Genomic DNA, 15409 nt, shown 5'->3' on the forward strand with positions numbered 1-15409 from the left:
ATACTGCAATAAATGGCAGACACTCAAACACAAGAACAAACGTTACGTAGGCAATGGTGGCACTTGTGCAAGTATCTAAAGCACACAAAATGTAAGAGGAGCAAACAGTGTGTTACAAGAGAAAAGTAACGTGTGCAAGTTACAAAAGGGTACCAAACACAAGTAGAAGGATAATACTGAAATAAATGGTAAACACTCCAACCACAAGAACACACTGGAAAGGCACTTCCATAGTCATGGAGAATAGAATTTTCAATAGTGGGAGGTCCTTTGTATTTTTTTTTAAGTTCCTTCACGTTCGTACTTCACCAAAAATCGGTCTTCCTTAGTTGTGATTACTTTCATTAAATAAATCTTTCTCTTTATCTTCTTGGTGGAATGTTCCTTCACAGTGGTTTTATCTCTGGTATGTTGTTATTTTCCTCACCTCGTCGCCATTGTTAAGTGAGAGACACCAGGCAGCAGTGATGACAAGGCTCCTTTATTTAAGTGTTAAACACAACACCCTGGCAGGAGCAGCACGAGGGCAGGGGACGCGTGAGGAGGAGATGGAGGCCTGAATGGGACAAGAGGGGAAGAAGGTAAAAGGCAACAACATAACACGCAGACTTTACACTCAGATCTGAGACCAAGTCCCTGTGGCTGCAGCTGTTACTGGGCAGTGAGGGGCCGCAGGAACGTTGAGATCAGACACAGGTGGGAGGAATCACATGACAAAGTCACATTAAGGACTGGTCTTAAAATTGAGTAGCATTAAGGCAGGTGCCCAGTTAACGCCCTCCCACCATCTGTATATTGAATACAATGTATATTTGTCCTTAAAATTGTTTCTGATGATAATTTGTGCATAATTTCAGACTTGCTAATTTGGGCTGGTTTTTGGGCTGGAACTGGTCTGATTGGGCTTGTTTTGGGCTTGTATTTGAGCGGCTTTGGGCTTGGACCGGGTCTAAAATCTGGCAACACTGGCACCAGACGGACGGGACGGACGTCTCTGCTGCCCCAGGGACTGACTGGGAGGCACCTATTACAGCATCTGCATGACCTGGCGCACCGTACTCACAAGCCCAGGGCCGGATCGATGACTCGGGCGAGGCGCGTAGACTATCAGTTCTAGCAGTAGGCGCTCATCTACACGTTTGTAAACTGAAGCAACGGTACTCTGCGGACGGTACGCATGTGTCTATTCAGTATATGAGAGATGGCTAGTGTGTGTGCACGGGGGGTAAAAGGGGGTGATTCCTCCTTGCTTCGAGCGCAGCACTGCCCTCGCCAAGCTCCTAAAGAGGCACAGGCCAAGCACAACTGCACACGCTGCGGTGTGCACAGAGGCCCTGTGGTGCATGGCTCAGAGGCGAGGGTTGCAGCCTGGTTTTATTTTCAGATGAGAATATAAATGGAAGAGTGTCCTTCCTGTGTGATCGCGTGGCTCTGTGTAGCGCCAAACAAAGCGCCTGTTGTCACTGTTAGCAAGAGAATAACTGGTAAAGCAATCCTTCGAGGTTTCAGTGAACAGCAAAATGAGCTTTCACTGTTTGTCATGGAGTGCACAATAAGCAAGTGTGTCATTTGTGCAAGACCCGCATATGTAAACCTCCAGCAGATCTCGTGACAGGTACTGGTGCGTACCTGTATGTGTGTGCGCGTGCGTGCGTGTGTGCATGTGTGCAAGTGTGTGTGCCCATGTGTGTGTGTGTGTGTGCATGTGTGTGTGTGTGTGTATGTTTGTTCGTATCTATGTATGTGTGCCCATGTGTGTCTGTATGCATGTCTGTGTGTGTGTGTATGTATGTATGTATGTATGTTTGTCTGTGTGTTACAGTCCAGACCCAGGCAATGTTTCTCTCTGCTAATCGGGGTGTGCATTTTGCATCCTATTGCAGTTTCCATCGTCCAAGTAAAACACCAAACACAGAAATAGGATTTAAAAAAATAGAGGCAATGAAATTGATAACCTCGAAGTTTGGGGATGTCATGATATCAATTTTAGCCCTCTGTTTTTGTTGATGCCTATATTTTACAGTCAAAAACAGAAGCTCTTTTTTTTTAAGAAGCTCTTTTGGGGTTTTAGAGAAAAAATCCACCCATAATGGGAGAGATTTCAACCTCCTGCAGGGGTGCGTTCCTGGGTACACGGCTACACGTGGTGTCTAAAAGGGCAACAAGAATGCCGCTGCCCGCGTCCCATGCAGGGGGACATTGGCAGGGCAGCCCCCTTAGTGGCCACTAGTCCAGCCACCTCCCCCTATCTCCTTCTTGCGTGCTGGGGTTGGGAGGGAATCCAGGGAGCCCCCTTGCCCCTCCCAGGTACCTGCATGCCACCCAGCCGGGGGAGGGCCTTCCTGGGATGGGCGTGCCAGGTATATAGGGCCTGGTCGCCCTTGCCGCGGCCTCTGCTTCCTGCCTCTGCCCAGTGCTCGGCCACCGTCCCCGGGCTGCGTCCGTCCGCCTCCCCCTTCGAGTGCTGCAGTGCGTGCGTGCCCGCCATTGTCGGATCGCCAAATTTTAAGGTATGTGTGCCTCTGTCTATCCTCCCCCCAGCCCCGTCCCTGGTATGGATCCAGGTTGTACAGGGGCCCTGTGGCAGGAGACCACGGGATGGGGAGAGGTGGCCACCGGCGGGTACTTGCTCGAGTGGGCTGATTTAGCGCCACTGTGGCCTGGTGGGTTTCGGGCTAGGGGCAGCATAGCTGGATTGAGGGCCGCCCACATGCTCGACCGTTGTGGTATGCCGCCATGCGCTGGGCTGGCGGAGGCTGTGTGGGCAGTTGAGGGTATGTAGCTCAGTGGTAGAGCTCATACTTCTCGTGTATGAGGCCCTGGGTTCAATCCCCGGCATCTCCAGGAGTCCCTGTCCTGTACCTGGTTAAGTTGACCGCTAGTCGAACTGGCTCCTGGGGCCTGCGGCGCCTCGACTCGAGGCACGACCAGTGGTTGATCAGGACTGAGCGACCGCTAATTAGCCAGTGCGGGCAGGGAACGAGTTTTACTGTGCAGATCAACGAGCGGGCTACGGGGAAGCGCGGGCAGGTGGCTTTTGTTGGCTTTTCTGCTGCCGGAAGGGATGGCACCCTAACTCAAATGAACAGAAGATTCCGGGCTAGGAAAGTTTTCCTCTCCCGCCCATGCGCCCTGGGCCACAAGTCTGCACTTGCCCAGTATTAGAACAGCGCGGGCCGGGACCCGATCCGAATCTGGCCACGCGTGCTTTCGAGTGCGTGGCCCTGATGGCCATGGCCCACCCGCTTTCCCGGCCTGTTGTCTACCCACCGTGCTGGCTGGCTCTACAGGCGGGCGGGGCAGCGAGGGGCTGCCTGCCCTGGATCGCCCGTAAGATGACCCACTAATGTCATACTATGGTTGTATGATAATAAACCTGCAGCAGTTCTTTACCCATAAACAAAGTGTCTGGTGTATCATTCATGGGTAAAATGTTTTCAAGTGAGGGGAGGAGCGGGTGACGGTGTGGGCACTAAACAGTGAACTTCATATTCTGCTTTTAAGAGCCGCCTCTCCCTCCAAACTTTGGAGCCCTCCAATCCAGGATCCCAGCGATACTTGTCCTCATCGTGTGATCTTGGCAAACCGCTTTGCTCCCACTGCACCGGCTGCACTCCTGACAAACGTGGACACTGTTAGAACGGTCCGAAGGCCAGTATTCACCTTAATTGTGACATATTTGGTAATACTGAAGAGGTAATTGATCGGTCAAGCGTTCCAATAAGGGCCACCTCGGACTTTCATCTTTCCAAATCGGCACACTGACCACCATCACCGCGTGTCAATCTGACGCAAGGGTTAGAATCGGTATAGCTCCTCCTTTTAACGATTTATTGGCAAAGAAGTCTAGTTATTCATGGCCACCAATATTTGGGAAATGAAGTCGATTGTTTTTTTAAATAATAAATACAAAAATCACATATCCAGCTAATCTCCAAATTTGGAGTTACACGAGTGAAAATAGGCAAAGGAGGTAACATTTGGTAGCAGACAGCTGACCAAAAAGTGCTGAAAGTCAATTCATTTTTTTGTGATATGCTTTTTTTGCACACCTTTTTAACCCAATTTGTATACACCCACGTTTCTACACAAAAAAAACATTTTGGGTGAATCCGAATTGTAGACTGCAAGTGTCTGTCCCACAGAGCCCTGCGCCATGAATGTTTGCTTGGTGCCACTCGATCGGACCAGGGACCAGTGCTTTAAATAGGCAGGTGCTGTCCGGTACTGAGCACCAGCACTTCTTTCATTTGAAGGGGAGAGTACCACTTCTAAATGGATGAGCACCTGCACTTCTGAAGAGCAAACAGGTACTCTAAACAGAGGGTACTATTACATGTATGTTTCAGTTTAAAGCACTGTGCCACTGATCCCTCTGCGGATGAACCCCCAGTCCAGGAGATAAAATGTTTAAAAAACAATAATGTCGTCTTTTACTCTGGATGAATATTTATAAAGGAACTCTGATGTGTGCTTCGCTCCAAAAGGCTTTTGAGGCGTTTTTCGATATATGAAGCTTCCTTAATCTGTTCTGGTTTTGCGAAGCGTGGGCAGAACTGCTAATTTAATCTTGGCGCCCCTGCGAGATCCCTTATGTAGCTCTTCATAAGTTATGTTCCTCCGGGCCATGTGAAAGTAATGTCTTGCGTAATCTTGCGAGTAAAAAAAGAAATGAACGGCAACATATTTTCTCAGGCTATAACATTGCACGTTAACTTCTTTGTGCCCCTTTGTCCTCAGAATTCATGAGTTGTGGGTTTTCTAGGCAGGCAGGAAAGACGTGTCGGCTGCGATTGCGCAGCGGGAGGTCGCGCAAATTCCAGTGGGTCGTGTACCCACTCTCCTTTCCACATGTGCGGCTTCTCTTCTTCAGAATGCGCCTCGGTGCCAACGCCACTCTGCTGAAGTAAGTCTCAAGTGATCGCTTGACAAAGCGGAGTTGGTTGTTTTCCGGTCTCATTCAACAAGGAGAAACAAGCATATGCAATGCAATAGATCTTGCATTTACACAAGTTTAAGCTATTGGCATTGTAAATGACAATGCGTTTTATTTCTGTTTCAAAAAACAAAACATAAATAAAGGAAAGTGGGGCCGCTCTGACCCCATGAACGTATGGCGGGGCCCAACCCCCCCTCCCCTGTACCCTCGGTGATGGGGCGTGCCCACAACCCAAGGCGGGTCGCGGCTCGATGGCGCGACCTGGGGCGCCCCGTCACCGATTGGTGCTGGCCCCCGCCGTTGACCCGGAAGCGGTGTAGTGCTTCCAGGGCCAGGGGGGGGGGCTGGTGAGTTTAAAAGGCCTGGGGAGCACGGGAGGCACACTCTTTGCACCCGCGCTCTCCAGGCTTGCTCCTCGCCCCTCTACTGGGGCTAAATAATTTTTTGTTGTATTTCACAGGTCCTGGAGGAAGCTCGTCACTGTTCGACAGTAGCGGGTCGCATTGGCGGGGCACATCTTTATCCTTTTTTAAGAAGACCGCAGTGGAGGAACAGAGTTCGGCAGGGCTCTCGGGGCGAGCTGTGCGATCAGGCCGGCACCGCAGGGGAGCATCTTTCGAGCGCTGGAAACCCGTGATCAGTGCACGGAGATTGACCCGGTATTCTACCAAACAATGTAAGGTGGCATAACAGGGTCAGGCAAGGCAGGGTCTGTCTTCCAGGGAGCGTGTCTGGGCATTTGTAGGCGGGGGGACCCGGTTCGCAAGCGAAGCAGCCAGAGAGGCTCCATTAATAAGGCACATGGTTTCATTGTAACGCTTGAATTGGGCAGGCGACGCCAGCGCTAGCAGCAGCCCAGCTATTAGGATGTGCATGTTCATTGGGGTAGTGGGGCGGCATTTGGAAACAAGAAACAGGCGAAGAAAGGGCCGGCCCTGGTTAGTAACTGGATGGGAGTCCGAACCTAAAAGGAAACATTCCAGTTCCTTCCAAATAACAACAAGTTGTTGAAAAAATTGGTATAATTTCACATCAGTATTTAGGGCAATTTTGGTGTGAATTGTGAGCCATTTTCACAGGGGTCGAATGGATTGTTTTAATTTTAAAAGCATTTAAAACACTGATTTAGTCGTAATTCCTTCTGGGTAGTTAAGTCTGCCACAGGGGTTTGTACATTGCAAATTGCATGTTAGGGGTCACTGTCTTTTCAACCAGGATTTCGTTCTAATTTTCATCTCATCGTAGGTCTGCATTCAGGGGCACAGCGGAACGGACTGCCGGGGCAACACACGGTGGACGTCAAGTACCGAGGACACAGGCAGGCCTGCATTTCACTGCTTCTGGCGGGCCGCCGGGCTAGAGTACGCTCGCCCAAGCACCCAGGGTAGCTGGTGTGTTGCGGTCACAGTTGCGTGGTGCATACGGCCAGCCTGTGAGCCTCCAACCTTTGCACAGGTACAAGGCACATAGTGCCCATAAGTGTCATATTGTGCAGTGTAGGTTGTAATTCACTGTGAGAGAATGTCGGGTAAGCAGGATGCAAGGGGTTCCCGCATGGAGCTCATGTTTCAGACCATGATGCGCAGAATGTTGGCGATAGACAGGAGACTAGGGAAAGTGGATCAGTTGGGGAAGACCGTGGCGGAAATGGGCGAGAGGCTTGAGGCTCCGGCAGGGCCATCAGGAAGACCCAAGTGGGTGGTAGTGCCCCCTAAACCAAGGGGTGAATTAGACGCCTTACCTAAGCGGCTGAGGGCCAAGAGGACTTATAGTCGGCATCCCACGCCATGTGGGGGTAGGGGATCCCCTGGGGCAGTCCCTGATCTGGTACCAACTTCACCGGAGGCTCCCGCGCCAACTTTGCCATCCTTGATAGGTGTACCCAGGGACCTAGCCCCGCCAGTGGTCCCACCAGTAATCCCGGTGGTCGCCCGGTGCCATCCACGCCAGCACCTCTCCCGGTCAGCAAACCCCCTGGTGCTGGTCAGGTACCCCCTGAATTGGCAGCGCAGATAGCGGCGGTGCTCCCCTGGTTGGGAATTGGGGGGGGTGTCACCCTCAGCGGCTGATCCCTCGGCGGAGGCCCAGAGACTGGTGGCTAAGATCATGTTGGCTAGGGGTGATGGGGGGGTGCCAAGTGCTCCAATTTCTTCCCAAACAGGTTTGGCCAGCGATGCGGGGAGAGACAAGACTTTAGAACCTATGCGAGTCGCTGACAGTGATAAGGAGGTTGCTTTGCCGGTACTGGGCGAAGGTGCAATACCCTCCCGGGGGGAGAACCTGGCTCAACATGTGTCACAAGTAGTGAAAGAGCTGATTTGGGCAGATAAATATTTGAATATATTCTCATTGTTGATTGATAACAGGGAGTTAGAGTATGCTAAGTCACAAAAGGATTTGATGTTTCCTAGCGAATGGCGGTCTCAGTTGTCTAAATTCAGGGTGGAGGAGACACTGATTAACTGGATCAGAGCCTTTTCTGTATTTGTGGCAGTTACCGCCGAACGTTCACCCAACCTGCAGGCAGAGTTGGCTTGTTACCAAAGTAGAATTGCAATGTTCAGCGAGAAGCATGGGGGGGACGGATGGAAGGAATATGACATTTCTTTCAGGAAAGATAGGGAATTTGACCGATCGTTAGCCTGGGACAAGGTAGACTCCATTTCCTGGCATGGCCAGTTTTCAGGTGGTCAGTCCGCAGGGGTTGCCACAAGCTGGAACAAGGGATATTCGCCCAAGCCCCAGCAGCCCTTTCTGCCAGTTCAAGGGGGGGATGGGTCCAGTAAGGCTAGAGGCAATGAAGGCGGAAAGGGCGTGTGTTGGGACTTTGATAGGCGCACATGCACCAGGGCAGCGGGCACCTGCAAATTCAGACATGCGGCCACTCATCCCACCCAGAGACAGCATGCCATTCAAAGGGTAGTACTTCAGGCAACAGGGGTAAGAGGAAACAGGATTAGTGGGGGATACCTGCAAGTCGCACATTCACCCATTGACGTCCTGGCTATGATCCCTTGACTGAACAGGTACCCAGATCATGCTTCCGCAAGGATGCTGCAAGAAGGTTTCACACACGGTTTTCGGATTCCTGCAGGGGGGTACACCGGGACACCAGAGTGTAGGAATCAGTTGTCAGTTAGATACAACCCTGGGGTGGTGGCATCCAAAATCTTGAAGGAACTACACCTAGGTAGGGTAGCGGGTCCTTTTGATGACATCCCGGTACCTGACTTTGTTTGCTCACCCCTGGGGGTGGTCCCAAAGAAAGAGAATGGCAAATTCAGACTCATCCACAACCTCTCAGCACCTAGGGGAGCATCTTTGAATGATGCAATCGACAAGGGCATCTGCAGTGTGAAGTATGCGTCTTTTGACCAGACAGTAGAGATGTTGAGAGTTCTGGGTCCCGGGGCATTGATGGCGAAATCAGATATTGAATCAGCTTTCTGACTACTGCCAGTACATCCTTTGGACCAACACCTGCTGGGTTTTTCCTTTGAAGGCAAATACTATATGGATATGTGTTTGCCCATGGGTTGTTCCGTGTAATTTGACTGAGATCCTGAGTTGTGTGTGTAGGAGACAGCGTCCGTAACTGAAAGGCAGCGCGTGTGGAAGGAATCCCAGAATCATTTATGAACAAACGGCATGACAGGAAAATAATGATGGTAACGCTCTAGTGCGCTTACACCGCCAGACGGCAGAACAAAGAATTTTCGGATAAAACTCTTAAAGTCCCTCGTTGCCTTCCACATCATCCCTCCTCCTCCTCAAGAAAAGCCCGATACAAAGAACTTTGAGAACTTTGAGAAGAGTCTTGCCGGTGGCAGTGGCAGGCTCTATCCGCTCGCGCTCTGTGCTCTGATGTGCCACACTGTTCAGCGCTGATTTATAGCGTTATATTTTATGTTTAGCGAGTAAGGCTAATTTTAAAATAATTTGTGTGCTGATATCATTCTTGTGTCTCTCACCTGATTGCCGACTCCCGCCCCGTTCCGCCGCGTCCATTTCTGGGCGTTTGCTGCGGAGGGCGAGGAGGAGCCTACCACTTCCGGGCTCGGGCGGCCAGGTCAGCGTTCTAGTTGCGCTGTAGGAGGCTTGGGTATTTAATCTGCAGCCTCGCACAGTCGCGCTGTGGAGAAGAGTCTTGCCGGTGGCAGTGGCAGGCTCTATCCGCTCGCGCTCTGTGCTCTGATGTGCCACACTGTTCAGCGCTGATTTATAGCGTTATATTTTATGTTTAGCGAGTAAGGCTAATTTTAAAATAATTTGTGTGCTGATATCATTCTTGTGTCTCTCACCTGATTGCCGACTCCCGCCCCGTTCCGCCGCGTCCATTTCTGGGCGTTTGCTGCGGAGGGCGAGGAGGAGCCTACCACTTCCGGGCTCGGGCGGCCAGGTCAGCGTTCTAGTTGCGCTGTAGGAGGCTTGGGTATTTAATCTGCAGCCTCGCACAGTCGCGCTGTGGAGAAGAGTCTTGCCGGTGGCAGTGGCAGGCTCTATCCGCTCGCGTTCTGTGCTCTGATGTGCCACACTGTTCAGCGCTGATTTATAGCGTTATATTTTATGTTTAGCGAGTAAGGCTAATTTTAAAATAATTTGTGTGCTGATATCATTCTTGTGTCTCTCACCTGATTGCCGACTCCCGCCCCGTTCCGCCGCGTCCATTTCTGGGCGTTTGCTGCGGAGGGCGAGGAGGAGCCTACCACTTCCGGGCTCGGGCGGCCAGGTCAGCGTTCTAGTTGCGCTGTAGGAGGCTTGGGTATTTAATCTGCAGCCTCGCACAGTCGCGCTGTGGAGAAGAGTCTTGCCGGTGGCAGTGGCAGGCTCTATCCGCTCGCGCTCTGTGCTCTGATGTGCCACACTGTTCAGCGCTGATTTATAGCGTTATATTTTATGTTTAGCGAGTAAGGCTAATTTTAAAATAATTTGTGTGCTGATATCATTCTTGTGTCTCTCACCTGATTGCCGACTCCCGCCCCGTTCCGCCGCGTCCATTTCTGGGCGTTTGCTGCGGAGGGCGAGGAGGAGCCTACCACTTCCGGGCTCGGGCGGCCAGGTCAGCGTTCTAGTTGCCCCTACTGCCTATAAATGTGTGTTGGCCAGCGACCGCGCAGCGGACGCGTGCAGCGGGCGCGCCGGAAGCGCGCCGAAGTCGAGCCAAAGTCTAGCCCGTCTGCGCCCGTCCGCGACTGGACGGGGCGCGGGGCCAGACTCCCTGGCCATTTACAATTTAAATCTAAATCCCCTCCAATACGGTATGATAAACATACTCTGCTAAATCTCCAACCTGTTATACCTTTACCGTGCTTACACTCTATGAATGCTCTATCACTGCACAACTGTTCTATGTGCCCTTTTAAGCCGGTAACGGGATCTTCAAAAGCCCCCCCTAGAAGCCTTATAAAAGCAGCTCTGTTGAATTGCAGATCCCTAAGGAAACACTGCATTCAAATACACCACTTACTCGAGGATGAGGCACTCGATATGCTACTACTAACTGAAACCTGGCTGGGCGAACACTCCGACCCAGACATCATAGAGGCGATGCCTCCAGGCTACTCCCTCGCCAGGCTTGACAGACAGGACGGCCGAGGAGGAGGAATAGCTATTGCTGTTAAAGCCCCTCTACAATGTTCCCTATCTCCCCTGACAATTGACCACTGCGAAGCAGCTTCTTTCACTATCATACTGGGGCCCCAACACTCCCTATCAGGCATTCTTCTATACAGACCCCCAGGTAGGCTGTTTGATTTTATAGCAAGTCTAGTAGAGGCTACCGCACACCTCGCCTTAAGGAAATCTAGACTTTTGGTACTCGGCGACATGAACATCCATTTTGACGATGTACTAGACAATGATGCCTCCTGCTTAATAGCAGAACTACTCTCTCTGCAACTAACTCTGAAAAATCTGGATCCGACTCATAGACAAGGCCACCTACTCGACCCCATATTTTGTAATTGGAATGGAGCTGAAGTGCTTCCTCCTATCCCCGTTCCCTGGTCTGACCACTTTGTCATCCCCATACATATATGGGTATCCGAGTCTGAATTAAGGAATGAGAATACGCAGGTCTATCAAAATCGAAAGTGGAAAAACTTTAATTTACACACTTTCTTGGATAAACTCGAAGCGGATGGACCTCCCGGAGGGCTTGATTGTGAGACTGCTTATACGTGTCTTAAGAATTGTGTCCAAAATGCCCTAGACAAGACTGCCCCCTTCCGTAGGTCACTTGTCAACAAAAAAATAAGAAAACCCTCCCCATGGTTTACTTCAGAACTGCAGACTACTAAAACCGCTTGCAAAAAACTGGAACGCGAATGGCGCACCAACTTCTGCCCTACAGCTAAATCCCACTATAAAAAAGCTCAAGTGAGCTACTACAAACTCATTCGCTCTGCTAAAGCCCTCCACTATAAGACCCGCATTGGAGAAGCGGAGAATTCCTCAAAGGAGCTTTTTAAAATTTTTAAGGAAATCTCTGTGGTATCCAACGAGAGCACTGCTCTGAATGACTCAGTTGACATGTGTAATAACATCGCCAAATACTTTGCCAGTAAAATAACCAACATTTACACTAATTTCTCTAACGAGCCGCCTTCTGGTTCTGACTTCATGGAGGACTTAGAGATTACCCATGCTAGAACTTGCCTCAACTGCTTCTCGGTCCCCCCTACTCTGAATTTAACCAGCATCTGTAAAAGCATTAAATCTGGCTCTCCGAGGGATCCTACCCCTCCGAAGATTCTGGCAGCCAGCCTTGAAGTCTTGGAACCTCATTTTAGACATATCCTCCAGTTATCTTTTGCTTCGGCCACTCTCCCTGTGGAGTGGAAGAAAGCCATCGTTCTTCCAATAAAGAAAAAACCTAATGTTGGTCAAGACACCCTCGAGAACCTACGGCCCATCTCGTTGCTACCTTATCTGGCGAAGGTAGCCGAGAAAATTGCAAATAGACAACTTATGACTTATCTAGAGTCTAATGATGCCTTCCACATCTCTCAATCAGGTTTCAGGTCTGGATATTCCACAGAAACTGCCCTGTTGAGAGCAACGGAAACCCTACGGGCTGGCGCTGACCAGGGCCAGACTATGGCACTAATTATGCTGGACCTTAGTGCCGCGTTCGACACTGTGGCACATTCCATCTTGCTGCAGTGTCTGAACAAAGCCGGGGTCACCCAGGAAGCATTGGGCTGGTTGAAAGCATTCCTCACCGGCCGCTGCTTCCAGGTTCAGAGAGGCATGCACCTCTCTGATAGCATAGCTTTGGAACAGGGGGTTCCTCAGGGCTCTGCCCTGAGCCCCACCCTGTTCAATCTTTACTTGGCCCCCCTGGCTGAAGTGGTCCAATCGTTCGGAATTGAACTAGTTTCATACGCCGACGATACCCAACTCCTCATCTCCCTGTCCCAATCCCCCTGCAGTGCTGCCGACAACTTTAAAACCTGCATGCAGGCATTGGCAGGCTGGATGAGCCAGCACTGCCTGAAACTTAATGGCTCCAAAACGGAGGTTTTGGTGATTGGAGGCAGGGACACGAGTTGGACCAAGGAATGGTGGCCATCATGCCTAGGGTCGTTACCCACCCCCTGCCAAACAGCCAAGAATCTGGGGATCTGGATTGATCCCAGACTTTCCTTCGACAGCCATGTGCACAAAATGGTAGGGAAGTGCTTTGGTGTTATGAAGACCCTAAATCGCACCCTTGACCTTCTTCCTCTTGAAGCCAGGCGCACTATGATCCAAGCTCTTGTGACCTCGAGGATGGACTATGGCAATGTGCTTCTGCTCGGAACAACGCAGAAAAACATCAGGAGACTCCAAGTGCTCCAAAATACTGCAGCACGCCTAGCCCTTAGACTTCCTAAAAGAGCCGCTTCTAAACCTGCCCTAGCCACTCTGCACTGGCTTCCTATAAAGAAGAGAGTCCTATTTAAAGCACTCCTCATGTGCTACAGGATCCTCTCACATTCAGCCCCCCCCTACATGACTGACCTAGCTATCCCCTATGAGCCTACCAGAACTCTCCGCTCTGGGGGAACAGGTCTGCTGAAAATTCCCCGTGTGAAGAAAGCTAGAATGGGAGGCCGCTCCTTCCGTGTAATGGCAGCCAGAGAATGGAACTTGCTCCCTATGAGCATCAGACTAGCGGATTCAGAAACCACTTTTAGAAAACTCCTGAAAACTCATCTGTTTTCCCTGTAACTCCCTCTCCTGGCTCTTGACTCTTTTCCACAGCGCGGGGACACGCCGGGACGGCGTCACCAGGCGCTTTATAAGCCCCTTTATTATTATTATTATTATTAATACTTTGAGACCTTCAGTTCATTCTTAGAATGGGTGATGCGACAGACAACAGGGTACCAACATGTGATGCATTACCTGAACGACTACCTTTTGCTGGGGGTGGCGGGCTCTCGGGAGTGTGCGTGGGCATTGCAGGAATTTTGTGTGCTCATGCGGGCTTTTGGGGTCCCGCTGGCACCAGGAAAAACTGTGGGTCCATCGACTTGTTTGGAATTCTTGGGCATCGAACTGGACTCTGTGGAGGGGTGTTTCAGGTTACCCAAGGAAAAGATTGTGAAATTCAGGACAGCATTACAGCAATGTTTAGCGAAAGAGAAGGTCACATTACAACACCTGCAACAGACCGTTGGTCAGCTGAATTTTGCATTGAGAGTGATACCTATGGCACGCCCATTTTCCCGCTCAATCGCGCAGGCCATGAAGGGCCTGCGGGACAAGCATCATCGCACCAGACTGTCAGTTGAGGTGCGCCAGGACATGCGTATACGGATGGCATTCCTGGAGAATTTCAATGGCAGAGAGGTGTGGTGCGGCCCCCCCACCACGTCGCCGGACTTGGGTCTATGGACAGATGCTGCTGGCAGTGTGGGATTTGGCGCCATACTTGGCAACAAGTGGGTGGCACAAAGGTGGCCGGAGTGGTGGGAAGAAAATGGTTTGACAGCAAACATTGGTTTTCTAGAGCTCTTCCCAATATGGGTCGCATTAACTGTCTGGCCCGAGCAGTTGTCCAACCAATCAGTGATATTCTGGTCAGACAACATGACTGTAGTCGAATGCATCAACCAACAGGCAGCCCGGTGTAAGTTTATACTCCGCCTCATAAAGGAAATTGTGTTACGATGCTTGAAATTGAATGTGCAATTTAAGGCAAGACATGTCCCAGGGGTCTTGAATAACGCGGCTGATGCCCTTTCTTGCTTTAAAATGCAGCTATTCAGGGAACACTTACCTGCGGCAGAAGCTTCACCAGCACACTTCCCAGCAACACTTTGGCAATTTGGTTCCCCCAAATACAGAACCTCGTGGCAGCCAGTTTAGCACCCACGACCAGGACAGCTTACAAAGGGGCGTTCATGTCTTATTGCAAGTTTTTGGGACAAGCATGGGCAATAAAGTGTGGGCAGGATGTGAATTTTAACTCATACATGAACGCACTGCATGGAGAGGGGCGCTCGGCGGCGACAGCTAGCAGACACAAAGCGGCTGTCTCTTTCTTTGCACAGTTAAAAGGTGTCAGGGACCCCACGAACAGTTTTTTAGTGCGGAAAGCATTGAAGGGGTGGCGACGCCTACAGGCAAGCACCGCTGATTACAGACGGCCAATAGGTTTGGAACGGTTGTCCCGGGTGTTGGATGCCTTATCGGACACATGTAGCTCCCCAGGGGAAGTACTCCTATTTAGAGATGCATTTTCTTTGGCCTTTTATGGGGCATTGCGGGTAAGTAAACTGGTGGCCAACAAGTTAACAAACTGGACAGGTTGGGTGGGCTGCAGCTGGAAGACCTCACGTTAAGGGGTGATTCAATTTGGTTAACCATACGGAAATCAAAAACTGATCAGGAGGCCAGGGGTGATAGCTTGGTACTACACCGGGCACCAACTAAATCCTGCTGCCCGGTGTCACATGTGGAGGCATACCTCAGGCAACGCTTGGACGGGGCAACGGGGTCATTGTTAATGCGCGCGGATGGGACCCCATTGACTAGGTTTCAGTTCCAAAGAGTTTTTGCAATGGCAATCGCCAAGGTGGGTCTGGATCCCAAGGAATTTGGTGACACATTCTTTCTGAATAGGTGCAGCCACTGAGGCAACAGCGAGAGGTTTGCATGCCACCAGTGTAAAGAGGATTGGGAGATGGTCTTCCAACGCTTATAAGCGCTATGTGCGGCTGCACATGTTGTAAGTACTGACAAACCAACCTGACACCTGCCTTGTTGTCTTTTTCCTTTCAGTTTCTTGGACCTGTGACACAGGGTGGAAACTGTTACCTCAACAAACACGATCAACAGCAACGTGGCAACATCAAGACGACAGGAGGAGGACGCATGTAGTATGGGTTGTTGGTGACTCTTATGTGAGACGAGCCAAGCCAATTTTCTTTGCAGGTGATTGTGTACCGCGGGCAGAGAGCAGGGGTTGTCAGGTCTCAT

General features: G+C 50.8%; 1 non-coding gene across 1 annotated transcript; it reads left to right on the forward strand.

The window, feature by feature from the left end:
* Nucleotides 1-2772: 2772 nt before the first annotated feature.
* Nucleotides 2773-2844, forward strand: TRNAE-CUC (transfer RNA glutamic acid (anticodon CUC)). The gene has a single exon. It is a non-coding gene; the product is annotated as a tRNA-Glu (tRNA).
* Nucleotides 2845-15409: the final 12565 nt, after the last annotated feature.

The sequence above is a fragment of the Lissotriton helveticus genome, chromosome 4_1, assembly GCF_964261635.1.
Source record: "Lissotriton helveticus chromosome 4_1, aLisHel1.1, whole genome shotgun sequence".
Taxonomy (NCBI): Eukaryota; Metazoa; Chordata; class Amphibia; order Caudata; family Salamandridae; genus Lissotriton; species Lissotriton helveticus.